This window comes from Cavia porcellus, unplaced genomic scaffold (assembly GCF_034190915.1).
Source record: "Cavia porcellus strain 051 isolate PalLab524CR breed Dunkin Hartley unplaced genomic scaffold, mCavPor4.1 scaffold_8, whole genome shotgun sequence".
NCBI lineage: Eukaryota > Metazoa > Chordata > Mammalia > Rodentia > Caviidae > Cavia > Cavia porcellus.
In genome coordinates this window covers 92,664,112-92,679,951 of record NW_026947491.1, presented here as the reverse complement: position 1 = coordinate 92,679,951, position 15,840 = coordinate 92,664,112, and the positions used below count along the sequence as shown (strand labels likewise).

Here is a 15,840-nt window from a genome sequence, read left to right as displayed (position 1 = left end):
TGTGTGTGTGTCCTCCACCACTTGCCTTAAGAAAGAAGAAATTATTAGAATCAATGAGATTAGCAACCTGTCAAGAAGACTGTAAAGCAAATAGAATAATGTCAGCACGGCATTTAACAGGAACCAAACAGGGCCAGCACAGCTGACAGTGTCTTTCAGGGAAAGCTAAAGACACAAGGAAACCGGGCCTGCCAATATTGTTTAAAAGACAATATAAAATTGATCCAATTAAGCAATAGTAGAAATGAAAGAGGATAAAACCACTCCAGAGCTGCAAAGTGGGTATCTAATGTTAATAAATCTGGGAATATTGATTAAAATATGTAAATTCCTAGCAGAAAGTAGGCAACCAGGACTAACTCATGGAGAAACAGAAACCCTGTCTAATCTTCTAAACTTCGCCAGCAATATAAATCTTTCTGAAAATAAACACTGGGCCCAGAGGGTTTTATAGGTACATTTTATAAACTTTCAAGGAACAAGCCATTCAGATATTCAAATTCAAGAATCCCTTCTCAGGAAGGAAAAACAGAGAACACCCCACAGCTATTTTATGAGGCTGACATACCAATGACATTACAAGTGGACAAAGAGAGTTTTAAAAGGAAAAACTGCACACCGCCTTGCTCCTGAACACAGCGTGAAGCTTCCAGAATGTGGAACAGCAAACTGGCGCGGGCTCTGTACTTTTAAATTCCTTATTCCTCGTAACCAGGCTGATCTACCGAAGGACCTCAAGAGTAACAACATCAGAAACTTCGTCGGTGCCATTCCGCAGTCTGCTAGACTGAAAGAAGAAATTCATCTTCTAAACCTGGGGGTCCCTGGAACAAAAGCCAAAGCACCCCTTCCCACAGAGAAAGAAACCCAGGGCCAGGAGTGAGAGGCGAGTGGGGGATCTCAGTCTGAAATCTCAGCACCCGGGGAGGCTGAGGCAGGAGGGTCACCACAGGTTCAGGTCTGACCTGGGCTAGATAGTGAACTGAAGGCCTGAAATACGTAGTGAGACCCTGTCTGAAAAAACACAAAGCAGAACAAAGCAAGACAAAAGAAAAAGAAGAAGAAATGAGGTAGGAGACCAGTGATGGGGCTGGCCGCCAAATCGGCCAGACTCAGGCCCGGGACAGCTGGAAGAGCCACATGACGCTCCTCCCCACTGTCCACAAAGGGGAGGACGGATCCTGTGTGTCCGGAGTAAGCGTTGGTCCCCGGTGTTGGACAGAGCAGCGGGGACCCCGGAGCTGTCAGGAGCCCCCCGTGAGGCTCCTGAGATCAGACTCGGTCCCTGCCGCAGCGGCGGGTCTGCAGTAGAAAACGCTAAGGCTGAGCTCTAAGGCGCCCGCGGAGCCACGGCCCTTCCACGCAGACAGCAGAGCCTGCGAGTGGAGCCCGCGCTCGTTCAAAGTGGGACAACCAGAGCGACAAGGACGACGGCCCAGCAGCGGTGCGCAGCCTGGCAGAGGGGCCCTCAGCCCTGCAGCCAGCGCCTCGCCTGTGAGAATCAGAACCAGAACCGTGCCCGTGACAGCCAGGACAAAGACGAGGACGTGGCCTCCCGGTACACCGCTCTGAGGTCACCGTGTGACCCGCCCGGAGAGGTAAGTAAAGGCACAGGGGGGAAGGAAGGGACCAGCTGGGTGTGAGCTGGCAGCACCACTGTCCGCGTGGGGCACCCCTGGCACCCACAGAGGAATCAGCGCCACCAGTGAGAGAGATCGTGACCTCCCAAGCCCACTGCCACGTCTGCTCACCAGCACGAGGGCTGGAAAGTAACTTACAGACGTGGGGACTCTGCAGACAGAAGCCGGCACACCCGGGTCCTGCTTCCCTAACCCGCGGTGGGGAGGGAAGGCCGGGCTTACAGGTGCGTGAGGCCAGTCCGTATTCACGGTTCCCCAGCGCAGCGACTGACGTCTTCAATCTGTTTTACTGTTTCACCCACTTTTGCTTGTTTTCTCAATTCTGTGATGAGTTTTTTAAAAGAAAAAATGTATACATGTACAATACACATTCATACACAATGTAACAGTGTACACACACATGCACACATACGCACACCATATGCAACAGCAAGAAAAGCCTAATGCGTCTGAGAGAAATAACAAAGCTTAGTGTAAAAAAATTAACTGATTTAAACAAACCCTAAATATGTGAAAGAAGTAACCGTATTTATGGAATGAAAGATATTTTTTAAAAGTCAAGTAAGCTTTATGTGATTAATTGATTATATGTAATCCCAATCAACATTACACAGGGCATTTAATTTCTTTTGATCTATACTAACTCAAAAATGCATGCAGAAGAACCTGCACCAAGAATAAGCCACAAGGATAAAATGGGAAACACACAGGTATCCCTGCCTCACAGAGTACAGCAAAAAAAATCTCTCTACAACAAAAATTAAATTAACTTCATTGATTAAGAGTTAAATTGTGAAGGTGAAGATTGAAATTCTTTCCAGAAATGTTGAAAGATCATCTCGATGACCCAAAGCAGGAAGACTTTCTCCAGCAAGATACAAATCATGAAGATGGATTCAACTCCGCTAACGTAAGAATGCCAGTATCAAAATTCCAGTGAACAAAATTCAGAGTTTTGGCATCAAAAGAGACCCTGAAGAAAAATTCATAAAATGACAACTTACAACTTAGCAGGAAAAAAAATACTCAGAATAAACAGCGCTCAGACCAGAAAGTCCACAGGAGAAGACCTGGGTTCAGAACTCCGAGGAGGAAACGTGGTCCCACTAAACATTTTGTCAGTGCTGATTTCGGGCTTGTGAACCACCAGAAAGGTGTCAGTACAGCAGCAACTGCTGTTCCTCACATAAACGTCCTCTGGAGACGCATCATAGAGCAAGCTCTACCCGGCAGGCGTCTTAACCCTGGACAGCAGAGGGGCCAGCACCGCTCTGCGCCGGAGAAAGAAAGTACCACGTGGGTCAGTGTCTCCAGATGTGGATCCAGGGTGTGGGAGAGATGGGTGTGTTGATATTAACACATTGGCTCATTGATCTTGGAGGGCTGCCGGGCTGGTGCCTGCCACTGTGAGGATCGCTGCTGAAGTCCCAGAGCAGAGGTGGAAATTCCCTGTGGTCAAGACCAGCCTTCAGCTGACCACGGGAGGCCAGCCAGGCCACACAGGGTGTCCCACAAAGTTCACCCACCTGGGTGATTCCAGGCAAAAACACCCTCCCTGAAATACACCATTTTTCCACAAACCTAGTCAGCAAGGCTGAGTGAAGTTGACACATAAAATTAGCAGCAGCAGAGACCTTTGTCACCTTTGTAAATAGCGTCTCCTTCCCGCCCCAACTATTATGAATAGTCATCAACAGGGAAAAAACCCATGACATGAGGTAGTCTCTATGTGGAATATTACACAGCTGTGAAGATGAACTATAAAGCAAGCCATCACCTCCTCTGTCAGGTATGACTCTCAGAAACGTGGCCGAGTTAAAAAAAAATCAAATGGAAGAAGTCTACGTGATACCACTGCACATGGTTCAAAAAACAGGCAAAGCTAAAGAATATATCATCTGGAGTTACATGTGTATGCAGCAAAAATATAAAAATAAGCAAGACTACGATGTAAAGGTAATTTCAGGGTTCTGCTTCTGTTGGGGGTTTGGCTCATGCCGAGGACACAGAGCAAAATGCCCCTTCTGCTCACCAGCTTGCGTGCTGGCTGCTGGGGTGTGAGCTGGTCCTGCATTTCTTCCCCTCTTTCTGCAGCCTTTGTTTTTCTCAGGGTGAGGATTGAACCCAGAACCTTCACCCTGAGCTACATCCCAGCACTTTTTTTATTTTGAGACAAGGCCTTGCTAGGTCAGAAAGTTGCACACACCGGGTTCCACCCTGCCATCCTCCTGCCTCAGCCTCCCGTAGTGCTGGGATTACAGAGGTGCACCACAGGCCCTGCTGGTCCTAAGGGCACATCACAGGTGCAGCCACCTGCAGTGGGCTCCCCCGGCCAGCTCCTCCCTCCCGCAGTGGTGTGGACTCGAGACCTCAGGACACTTTGCCTCTTAGAGACTGAAATCCCAGGGCTTGGTATCACTGAGGCCGGCTCGGCTAACCCATCTGATCATGAGCTCACAGCTAAGTGACTTCTTCAGGTTTTCCTCTGTGCCCTGGTGGAGTGGAGGGTACAGGAATGAAATGAAGGTAGCAAATGAACTAATAAAAATATTCTTAAATATTAACATGAGAGACACCAGGGTGTGCTGGATTCTGACAGGGAAAACAAAAGAGACAGAGCAGATGACAACACCACAGCCCCAAGTCCCTTGAGAGCCAGGGCACTGGGAGAAGAGAAGCCAGATGGGCCTAGAGAAGCCTCTGGGCACTGGGCCTGCACCAGGGGCCGAGCTGGCAGCTGCAGGAGGGAGAGCGCGACCCTGCCTCTCGCTCACACCAGGCTGCTCATGCCTGGCCCCTGCTCTGCGCCTGGATGGTGTCAAGTTTCAGACTCAGGCTTGGGGCAAAGATTTCTGCACCAGCACCAGTGTCCCCAGGAGGTGTACCAGAAAGAGACATCGACCTGCACCTGCTCCTCGGTACCAGGAAGCTGGCCCGCCTCTCACTGGGTCCAGAGTGCTCCTCTCTCCCACTGACCCTCTTGGTGCCAGCTGATAGCCGGGGTTCTCGGGTAGGCGTACAAGGCGTTACAGTCAGGAGGACGTGTGGCAGGAGATGACAGAGTCCCAGTGTTGTGGTCAGGGGTCGTGAGGAGAACGGTTGTTACCAGGACACAGAATTCATAATATTATTTATGATGGTCACCCAGAGTTAACACAAGTGCAGGAAATCTGTGCACAGCACCAAAGACACAGAATATTCAGCCAAGGGCCTGAGTCCCACAGCAATGTCCTGCAGGAGTCCAGATGAAGACCTAGAGCCCATGACAGCCTCCCACCAGTCCAGCTGGAGCCATCGAGGTCTCACATGAGTCTGCGTTACGGATCTACCCTGGGAAGGCCCAGAGCTCAGCGGTGGAAGCCAGAAAGTCCATGCCAGCGGGGTGAAGGAGCTGTGCTGGTAGGTTGAGGGTTCCATGCTAGAGCTGAGAAGTCATGCTCAAAACAAAGATCAGGGCTGTCCTGAAAGCACCACAGCCATCCTCAGCAACACAGAGGTCCCGAGCTCCTACGATGATAAGAACAGTCGGGTACCTGCCAGGAAGCCAGCATGATGAGTTCATCCCAGAGACCAAGTGGCACACGTATTCCCCTCCGGAGCCAGGAAGCGATGCTTGATGTAAGGACCAGAGCTCCCCAAAGTGAACCACAGCCACTCTCAGCAACAAGGTCCCGAGCTCCTCCGATGACAATGGTGGAGCTCACACTGGGGAAGCTGGTCATGAGAGCTCCTCCAGGAGAACCAACGCCTCAAACAGCAACCCTTAGAGAAACCCACAAGGCCTCACTCGTCTTCTCCACGTCTCCCTTTGTGCTGGCAGCTTTCTTCAGGTGGGCCATCTATGCCCAGCACCACGCTGATTTAATCCAGCTGGCGTTAAGATGACCACCATAACACCCAGCGGAGAGAAGGGAAGGGAATCTATGCCAGCTGGTGGCACCATGAGTGTGAGTCCCCATTCTGCTCCCCAGTAACCAGGAATAAACCACTTACCTCCCCGGTAACCATGGTGACAGGGAAGCTCTTGATGGCAATGGCGGGAAAGAGCTGAGCTCTAAGCACACAGCAGATGTCCTGGGCAGCTCGGCCCCTCCCTGGGCTTCTGGCTTCCGTCTTCTAGCACGGCCACTGCCTGAAGTCCTAGACGCACAGCGCAATAAATGAATCAAACACCCGATGCTGGGGACAGGCGGTGAGCAGGCCACGTGGAACCTGCCGTCCCACATAGCACTGCCTCCACCTGATACTGCCCTTGACTTTGAGAATGAGCCCATGAGCAGACGGGACGCAGGCCCTCAGAGCTATTAAAGATGTCAGGAAGCCCAGACAGGTCCCGTGCCTCAGTCTGTCTAGAGGGTGTTGTGCTTAGGCTGGGACAGCCATCGGGCTCTCCCGGGATGGAGTGGCAGGGGCAGGCTGCGTTTTCCCTGTGATTCTGTGGATTTCCAACTGCAGGGGCACAGCAGCCCCATCTGGAAATAAGGAACGGGAGCTGGGATAATGGCTGTAAACGGAGCGTCGTCCCGAGGGGAGGAATCAGACCAGGAGACAGCTAAGGCTGCATGTGTCTGCTGTCTGGGGAGCTCTCAGTGCTCCCCCAAGCAGACTGGCCTCCCCCTAGGACAACTGGGGGACACAGCCTGGCCCCTCTGGACCCTGCCACACAGTCCTGCTTGCAGCAGGATCTCAGAGACAGGCAGACTCCCGGAGCACCCTGCTCTCTGGGTTTTAGAGGTTTGCAGCTGACTTGCTGGTAGAAGGTGGGGCCATGCTGGAAGAGGCGGGTCCCTGGGGTGAGACCCAGAAGACGTCATCTTGTCCCCTACTTCTCCATCTCTGCTTTCTGTCTGCTTCCTGTTGCTGAGTGAACAGCTCTCCAACATCGTGACATTTCTGCCTCGGAGCCTGTTGAGATGCACGAATTAGACCCTCAGGAACCATGAGCCAAAGTCAGCCTCTCCTCCTTTAAATCAGAGGAGTCAGGCTGGGCGTGATGGCACACACCTGCAATCCCAGTGCTCTGAGGCTGAGGCAGGAGGGTTGCTGTGAGTTCAAGGCCAGCCTGAACTGCACAATGAGACTTCCTCTCAAAACAAAAAAATGAAATTGTGGGTGTCAGATATTTTTGCCTCAGCCACGGGACAGCGGCCCGTGTACCTCTACTCCCCTCCCCTTCCCTCTTCTGCCTCTGTCCACGGCTGCTTCTGCCTGGATCACTCACTCGTGCTCTGTGTCCAGCAGCTGAGACAGTGCTAGCTCTCCCGGGAAGCTCTACAGGAGCCCGGCTCTCCCCACACGCAGTTAGGAGCCCCCTTCTCTGTTCCTGTGGGCCCTGCCTTCCCCCACTCCTCAGTTATCTCCGGGGTGGTGACTGCCGGGCATCCTGTCTCATTCCCTGCCCCCTACCCATCAGCAAAGTCTCATAGGCAGAGTTTGCATTTACAAGGTCCCTGCTGTGTCCCCAGCTGGGCATTCATCTGTCACACTTGGCTCGACTGCTCCATCCAGGGACATCTTTCCTCATGAGCTCTTCCTCCTCTACCTCCACCTCCGCAACACGGCCATGAGCTGCGGCACCAGTGCTGCCACCATCCTGATGGCAAAGCGTCACCCTCTCCACGCACTGGCACCAAGATGCCACCATCATATCCACTCGGAGGGCAGCTGTGGCTCCGCGGTCACACTGTCACCTCCATCAGTACTGCTGCACGTGCTTCATCCTTGCTCGGATCATCGATCCCACCGCCCCCAGGAGCACCCACACCACCGCTCCGGTTTATACCCTGGGTCCACCTGGGAAGCCGGAAGCTTCACCAAGGGACTCAGCAGCTCTGCGTCCTGGGGTGCAGAGGACAAGTCCTTACCCTTCTAGGATACGGTGCATTGGGTCAACCTGAGAAGGTCAGGACTTTAAGTGATTCATCAGGGGACCAGGTCATCCTCAGCCTCTACAAGAGGAGGGTGTGAGGTGGTTTGAGTGCTGCACCCACCCCAGGGGAGCACCTTGCACAGTAAAAGGAAAATGGCTGGTTCTTTGGGGAGCTCCAGTCTTCACCTTGAACTTGGACGTCATTTCCTGGCTTCTGGCACAGACTGTTTGGCTTCTGCCTGGGACTCTTCGGCCTTGGTCGTAGCCTGTGGCCTCCTGACATGGACTTGCACGGGGCACTGAAGTGAGCTCCAGCCCTGGGGCTGGACCCTTCAGCCTCCAGCGTGCAGACCCCCTCTGCACCTCCCTCCTCCGACTCTGTGGCTGACCATTGTAAGCCAGGCTGGTAATTTCTCACCCATTTGTACATCTTGTGTTATGTCTGTCTCTCTGGCCAACCCTGACTGATACAGAACCGTAACGCTGTACTATCTTGACCACAGGCCACTCCCTGGTGTCTCCATACAATCATTACAACTACTGCCGCCCCCCTGACTGCTGCGCTCACGGTGCTCACAGTAAACCGTGGTCCTCACGGTCACCAGCCTCCCCCCGCTGTCACAGCACCCTCCTGCCTCTGCTGCACCCTTAGTCCAGCTGCCACCTCCACCACCATCCCCACTCCCCACCGTGGCACACTCATCATCATCAGCAACGCCCCTGCCACCCTCCTTCCCAGCAAGCCACGCCCAGCACACCCAGGGTCCCCATGGCCACCACCCCTGTCCCTCCCACCCCGATGCACCATGCTGTCACTGCTGCAGCTACCCCCAGCAGTGCCACCACACCCAGACGGCCACCATCACCACCCTCAGCGGGCATCAGCTCCCTCTGCTGCGCCCACAAAGCCTAGCGCATGCATCTGTCTGTACTGTGGTGCAGTCACCCGTGTACAGTTTGCCCCTCCCACTGAGTGTGAGCACAGGGATTTCTCCCTTTGCACGCCTTGCACGGCACCTGGCATCTCGTAGCACTGACTCAGTGTGATGCACGAACACTGCCCGTTTCTGATTTCACTGCAGTCACGGGACGTGGGTTCTCACTATTGCTGCCTTCAAGCTGAGGAAACCAAAGCCAGGGCACTTTCCCAGGGTCACGTGGGCAGCAAGCGGCTGACCCAGACTGCAGCCCACATCAGGGACCTCAGGCTGCTGGAAGTATCGCTCCATTGTGCCTCGTCCCAGCATTTCCTGCTATTTCTCGATTCGAGATGGGATCCCAGAGGCCCGGCCTTCCCCCATGGGAACCTCAAAATCCTTGGAATGCAGGCAGCCTGCGACCTGGCAGCTCGGCTACCCTGAGTCGGGCTACGCCCTGATTGCACTCCCGGTAAATATTTTTTTTCTCAAGGGACTTTTTAAACCCTGGGCTGAGGGTTGATTGTGTGCGCTTGCTGCTAATGAGCTTCCTGTCTTCGAGGGGAGAACAGAGGCTTTCTAATAAACAAGGCCGATTCCAGGCCTATGCACCCAGCCCCTACGGAGGGAAGCGGGGTGCGTGAGGGTCACACAGAGCTGCGAGAAGGCAGGAAGCACCCGACCGGAAACAGTCCTGGGGCCACGCGCTCCAAACACCCTCTCCACACCCAGGCGCTGCGAGGGAGGGAGTAGGGAGGGTCTACGCGGCTTCCTAAGAAATCTCCACCCTGCAAGCCAAGAATGCCACCAAGCTTCCCCTGGCCCAGCAGCCGGGCTCCTGGGAGGCCAGAGCCTCGGTCTCTCTTCCCTCTGCAATGCCACGTGGCCCCGAGCCCAGGGGACACAGAAGCCACCCAGATGCATTCGTGTCACAATTTTGTAGGCCAGGTGACCATGGCTAGAGAACACGGACTCCACTGGGAGGCACAGGCGAAGCCCAGAGTTCAGCCGGCCTCTTTTCTGCCTCTCCGAGGACCTGAGCTCTGGGGTGCTTCTGGGAGGCACCAGGGGCCTCTGTGGCTCTGATTCTGACGGGAATCAGGTGCAGGCAGAGGGGAGGCAGGGTCCCCTCTGGTGACAGACCCCTGTGTGCGCTCGGCCTCTGTCCTCGTGGGTTCCACGTGCCCTCCAGTTTCCGTTCCCAGCAAGGTGGGCTTTGGAAGTGGCAAGGCTCTCCGTGGACCAAATGTGCCTGGCCGTGCTGACCGGCTCTCTGGAGCTCCTCTGCCCAACTGCCCACCCCAGATCCTTTTCCCATTGGCTCTGCACCCCAGCACTGCAGCCGCAGCCACTGGGACTCCTCCAGCTCTGCTAATCCGGCTCACTGTCCCAGCACTAAAATGCTAAGTATTTATTTTAAGATGGGAGGAAATCAGAGCCTGCGATTAGCACATTTGCCCAACACATTGCCTAAGCCACTGCCACTCTGCACGGCCAAGAACAAGCGCTAGTAAAATTAACACAGTTTGTTAAACAGGGACGCCATCCAGAGCTGAGCTGGTGCAGCGGCACGGGGTCCCCTCCTTATGGAGCAGCGCTGTCACAGCAGAAGGCAAAGACAGCGGCTCTGGGGTCCCTGGCCTGCTTCTCCTGAGCCCCTCAAACCCCATCTGCGTGTTTCCCAAATGCAGAGTCTGAAAAGAAAACAACAGAATCACAAAAGACACTTGTCCCATAAACTTCGCACCGTGATCCTGCCCGCGTACAGGAGACCGGAGGCGCTAACCCTGTCCAGGGCTTTCTGACTCAGAAAAACTATTTTATTGGCATTGTCGCCTTCCACTGGTTCTTTCTCTTTCTTCCTTGTCTGCCCCTAGGCCAGGGAAGAAGGCCCAACCCTGTCCTTGTTCCCTGAGTCAAAGAGCAAATAGGTCAAGGTCAAGGTCCCCTGCTGCCCAGGCAGCAGCCAGCATAGTGGCAGCCAGCTGGCAAGGCAGCCGCATAGCAATGTGCCAGGGGTCAGGGAGGGCACGCTGGAACTTGTCAGCCCAGGAGGAGGGACAGGCCGGGCCCTGAGCTGGACCCAGGTGCCACACGGAAGGCCGAGAACAGCCCAGCCCAAATCCCAGCACTTAGAGGATGCTAACATCACGCTTTCTCCCACGTGGAAAAAGCTTCTGACCCAGGTGCCCTTGCCTCACCTCTTGGAGGACGAGCACGTCTAGCAGAGGAGACAGCTGGCTGGGGAGACCCAGAAAGAAGCACAGGTCCAGCCAGCATGGGGACAGCAGAGCCCTGGGGATCAGACCACCATGGAGTCCACAGCTGTTTACTGAACAACTCCACGCTCCACATGGATGCCAGGGTGAGACACCCTCAGCCCCCTCGAAACCCCTTCCCAATGACCACAGGGTGGACGCTCAGGATGCTCCACACCCAGACAGAATCATCTCTGTCATTCATGGACATACATCTAGGTCACACATCTAGGTCACAAAAGCATAAGCAGCTTTCAAACCCAAAATGGATCCTGCAAACTGCTTTCCCGTGTTCTTTGTGGGTATCATTATCCCTGATACCCACCGGGGACACCCTTCAGCTAGCCAAGTGAAGTAATTTTGGAAACGGCTCGTGCTGGTGGCCAGCCTGAGCCACTTCATGATGGGGGGAAGACACGAGCCTCGGGGTCAAGGACAAAAGTGCTGTACTCAGCCCAGCAAACAGCCTCATATCTGCGTCCCAGGCCCCTGAGTGCCATGTGGTGATGCAGTGAAGTCCAGGGGGTCCCGGGGACACTTCTCGGTCAGTGAGTCTGAGGGCACTGAGCTTGGGGAGCCCAGTGTCTGTGTCACACAGGTACCAGGTTGCTGTGGTCCTGGAGGACTCTAACCCTGCCCCACAAGGCGCTCCCAGCGCTCAAGATGGAGGTCAGGCGTGGGTAGAGAGATTGGGGTGTTCTTAGCCCAGACCACAGCGGTGAGCCCCGAGGCTGCACATTCAAGCCCAGACACTGCCTCAAACTCTAAAATCATAAAAATAAAAACAGCTGGGAATGTAGCTAGGTGCAAAGACGTGGGGTTTAACCCCCGTTTTGGGAGGGAGATGGAGACAGCATGTAATGATAGCTACATTTTCCCTTCCAGAAAACCTGCATTGAAGATAGCTCTTTAAATTCCAAGCTCAGTTTCTCCTGGATGATGCCCAAGCCTCTCGATTTGGTTTGGATCTGCCTTCCCAGAGGCACGGCTCACCCAGCTTCCTTCCCACATCTGAGCCACCCAGCTCTATGGTCAGCTGATCCACCGGCCCCTTCCCCACCACCGTCAGATCCTGAATGCGGGACCACAATGGCAGACGGCTTTCAGAGCCCCAGACTCAGCACCTGGGCAGTGACTATCAGATAAACGCAACTGAGATTAGAGTCTCATTAGCACGGGGGCTCCCACTCATGCACCCCAGCCTCACACCCCTTGCAGCCTGATAATTGCTGAGGAGCCCCAGTGTGTATTTGGAGAGCACAAACCCTTCCTGGGAAGCCCCCTAATAAACAGGCAGAACCAGCCGGTCCTTACCCTCTGTTCTGCCAACCTCTGTGGACCCTAAGGCGGCTGAAACAGGAAAGGGCATCTCAGGCAGGCAGGAAGATTGCTGTGGAGTCCGTGCCCCTACCCAGGCCGTTCCTAACTGACCTGGGAGTCCCAGGAGAGCCGAGCTGGAATATCTGTCTCTTGGTGCCTCCCTCACACCCAAATCCTGTTATCTGGTTATTTTTCCATGAACAACAAAGAGGGAGGGGAATTTGGGGGCTGAAATAAAGGACCTCGTTTCCAACAGCAGTCCCAAGATCCTACTGTGTCCAAGTTCCCCGTGCTGTATGGACCAAGGTGCTCCGCGTTCTCCCGGGACGAAGTCCAAGGCCCTTCTCCTTCCCTGCAGCACCTGTCCCCCATCTCGGGGGAGACCCGGGCTGCCTAATCTGCAGCGGTGCCAGCGCCCAGGCTGGGGGCACCCACACAATTCCTATTCATTTGTGCGGAGGTGACGTGTGGTGATTGGTCTCGGAGGCCAGGCCCTGAACTGTTTCTTCGATCAGTGTTTCATTTTCTAAGTCAATGCATCTAGGGTCAGCTCATTGTGACACAGGCGGACCCACAAGTCACAGAATAAAAAGCCAGGACTTCAGAGTCACCGGGCTATGGGCTGCAGCCTCCTTTTCCATTCGTGCTGGGCCACGGGCCCTGGCCACGCTGCCTGCTCTCTCTGAGCTTCAGTTTCCTGACCTTAACAAGGGCCCAAAATGTATTACCATTGATCGGCTGTGATTAAAATGGATAAAACTCGGGAAAGATGAGCTGTAAATATTTGTTCTTTTCCCTAAAATTCTGTGACTCAATAAGTTTCAGTGTCCCAGAGCACAGGTGGTAATTCCAGAGCCTAGAAATGTTAATAACAGAATTCAGTTAACAGAAGAGAAAAGTCAGCCCAAAGAATAGGAGAAAATCATGTAAGGGATTCAAAGCCAGGGCATATCGATGCATAGATATCACTGTTACAACTCAACGATAAAATAACAACACAATTAAGATGGGGCAAAGGATATGAAATGACATTTCTTCAAAGAAGACATACAAGTACAAATAACCGAGAAATGCATGAAAATATGCTCCATATTACTGTTCATTAGGCAAATATACACCACAACTGCAAGTTACCATTTTACTACTAAGACGATTATAATAAAAAAGAGCAAAGACCCTGAGACCCTGTTAGGCTGTTAGGAGCGTAAAGTCAGGTAACTGCTGTGGAAACAGTGTCCCTCTGCACAACCCCACCCCAAAGGGTACACGCGGAGGGGCCGGGATTTAGCTCAGCGGCCTAGGGCCTGCCTGGCAAGCGTGAGGTCGTGAGTTCAGTCCCTGGTACCAAAAAAAAAAAAAGCTTACACATGTGTGTTGGTCCAGAACTGTCTTCACTAATTAGCATCATGGCCGGAACGCAGCTGGGCCGGGTGCCCCGCAATGGGTGGGCCGAAGAAAACGCAGGGTCAGGGTAAAATAGAAGAGTATTTCACCCAGAAAGGAAAGAAGTCCTGGGACGACACGGATGATGCTGGAAATGAAATCAGCCAGATACTGGACCCATGACATGTCCGCATCCGGCCAGAGCTAGAGAAAAAACGGGTCATGGTTTCCAGGGGCTGCAGGGTGGCAGGGGTCCAGGGTTTCTCCCTGAGGCGCCAAACTTGTTCTGTGATTTTGGTGTCATACGCAACTATGAATAAAGTAAGAATGACTGAAATACACATGTTTAGCCAATGAATTTTATCATCTGTGAGTTAGATCTCAATAAAGTTGCTTTTAAAAAAGAACTCACCCAGCAAGACCTACTTCTGGGCAGCTAGGAACTCAGAACCACACCCAGAAAAAGAGCCCCATCCCTGAGACATCTTTTCTTCTGCTGCTGTGGTTTGAATCTTTTTACCCACTTCCTGGCATCCTAGCGAAAGTGGGAGCTTCTGGCTTAGAACACCAGTTATATCCACCCTGCTGTGGAACTGCCGCTTCAATTAAACACATCTGGGCGTCTCTAACGCACGGTGCACAGCCACCTCCACCCTCCAGCAGCCGCAGATCGTTTGAACTGGCTCGAGGAGGAACATGCAGGTCCAGAATCCCACAGACAGACGGTAAAGAAGGCAGAGGAGACTGTCTGACAGACTGGGGACCCGGCCAAAATTCCCCACCAAAGACAGATTCGATTCTGAATGGATTTGGACAGATCCCGCCAGGGCACCCCAGCGGCATCCAAATCCCAGCAGGAGACAAGGACAATGTGTGGTGTTTGGCAGGACCACCACGCCGGGCAGAGCTGGCAGGGACCAGGCTGCGTCCCAGCCTCTGACACTCTTCGTCCTCCAGCAAATGCACAGGTCACCATGATGCAGGGCTGGTCCTTGCCCAGGGAGCAAGGCTACTCTACCCCCAGGGCATGTGGGTTCCCGTGGTTTCCTTTTCAGGAGAGAGACAAGGGAGACGCCATATCAGTACCCAGAGCAGGTGAGCCAGGCCAGCTCTCTGGCCTTGAAGCTAAGCTCACAAGAATGGTAAGGATCAGCTTGTTTTCCACCACCCCTGACCCTATTCCTTGTGAGTTGTGGACACCAGAAGAGCTTCCCCACCAGCCAGCTCACCCTCTTGCACAGATGATGGACACATCAGGAACAGAGGAACGTGGTTGTGATGCTCTGCGGGGCCAGTCAAACAATTATTGATCAGCCTGCTGGGATGCAGCCCTCCTCCAGGCTCAGTGGAAAATCACAATCGATTAGTGATGCCTGCATGGGCAAGAAAAGAAGACCTGTGACGTGTTCTGTCAAGCTCTGGGAGACAATCAAGTCTCCCCACGAAGGTGGAGGAGGAATCTATACAGTTCACAATGGCCAATGCTGGGGAGGCCAAAGTAGGTCAAAGCAGAGATAGTTCTCTTGCATGGAATGGGCTCTTCCTCCTCCTGACCCCCAGCAACAAAAGAAATGAGATCTTTCTCTTAGTGGGGCACCCCACATCCCAGGAGTCAAAATGGAGAAGGAGAAGGAGGAGGAGGAAGGGAGGGTGAGAGTGGCTCTGGAAAAGAGAGCAAAAGGAAATTTCCAGGCTGACTCCCACCACCCAGTCAGAAGGAAGCCAAGGAGGAGGGCCAAACGTCCGGCTGGAGACAACTTGAGGTGCACAGTTACCTCTGTCACAGTGGACAGACCTGGACTCCCAAGCAGGACCGGCCAGGGCTGGATGAGAACCTGGGCACCGTGGTCCCTTCACCTCCTCTGTCAGAGTGATGTCCGTGAGAAGTTTTGTTGCCAAGGAGACAGAGATGTGGGCATCCTGCCTGTGTTTTGCTGGTGGTGATGAGACTGTGCTTTTAACATATTTTCTTATTTATACATATCAGCACACTCCCCACCACCACCACCAAAAAGAAACACATCTTACAGCACACGCAGCGGAGGAAGCTTTGCTACATGCCATTCTGGGGTGGGCAGGAGCACCTTCAGAGCCACAGTGAAAGCAACAAGAAGGCCGAACAAACTCTGATGTTATCTGTGAGCTCCTGCAGCCTCCCCACTTGTCTGTGTCTGAGGGAAAAGAAAACAGCAACACAGGGGTTGCCTGGGAGGGAGACACACACGCACCCCGTTACCACGCTAGCTGATTGTGGGACTCGAGGGCAGCCCCGAGGAAGCTGAGACAGGACGCCCTTCAGGAATCAGCGGGCAGGGCAGGGCAGGGCCGAAGGTCAGAACGGCTTGAGTGGAGGTAAGGAAGCGAGGCACCTGGGCCAGCAAGGGACAAGGAGGGCTGGTGAGGGCAGGAGAGCGCTCAGCTGACCCAGAGTCCTAAGGGGAAGTGCAGGCGCT

General features: G+C 53.7%; 2 long non-coding RNA genes across 3 annotated transcripts; one reads left to right on the top strand and one right to left on the bottom strand.

Annotated features, from left to right (window-relative positions):
- Positions 1-4,758: 4,758 nt before the first annotated feature.
- LOC134477420 (uncharacterized) lies at positions 4,759-8,698 on the bottom strand. Of its 2 annotated transcripts, none has more exons than XR_010049486.1 (6): positions 8,527-8,698; positions 7,696-7,795; positions 6,645-7,588; positions 6,467-6,545; positions 5,634-5,780; positions 4,759-5,147 (listed from the first exon to the last, which is right to left on the bottom strand). It is a non-coding gene; the product is annotated as an uncharacterized LOC134477420 (long non-coding RNA). The 2 variants fall into 2 exon arrangements; XR_010049487.1 differs by having other exon boundaries at positions 7,696-7,785.
- Positions 8,699-8,720: 22 nt separating this feature from the next.
- LOC134477419 (uncharacterized) lies at positions 8,721-13,724 on the top strand. The gene is made up of 3 exons (XR_010049485.1): positions 8,721-8,898; positions 10,601-10,791; positions 11,570-13,724. It is a non-coding gene; the product is annotated as an uncharacterized LOC134477419 (long non-coding RNA).
- Positions 13,725-15,840: the final 2,116 nt, after the last annotated feature.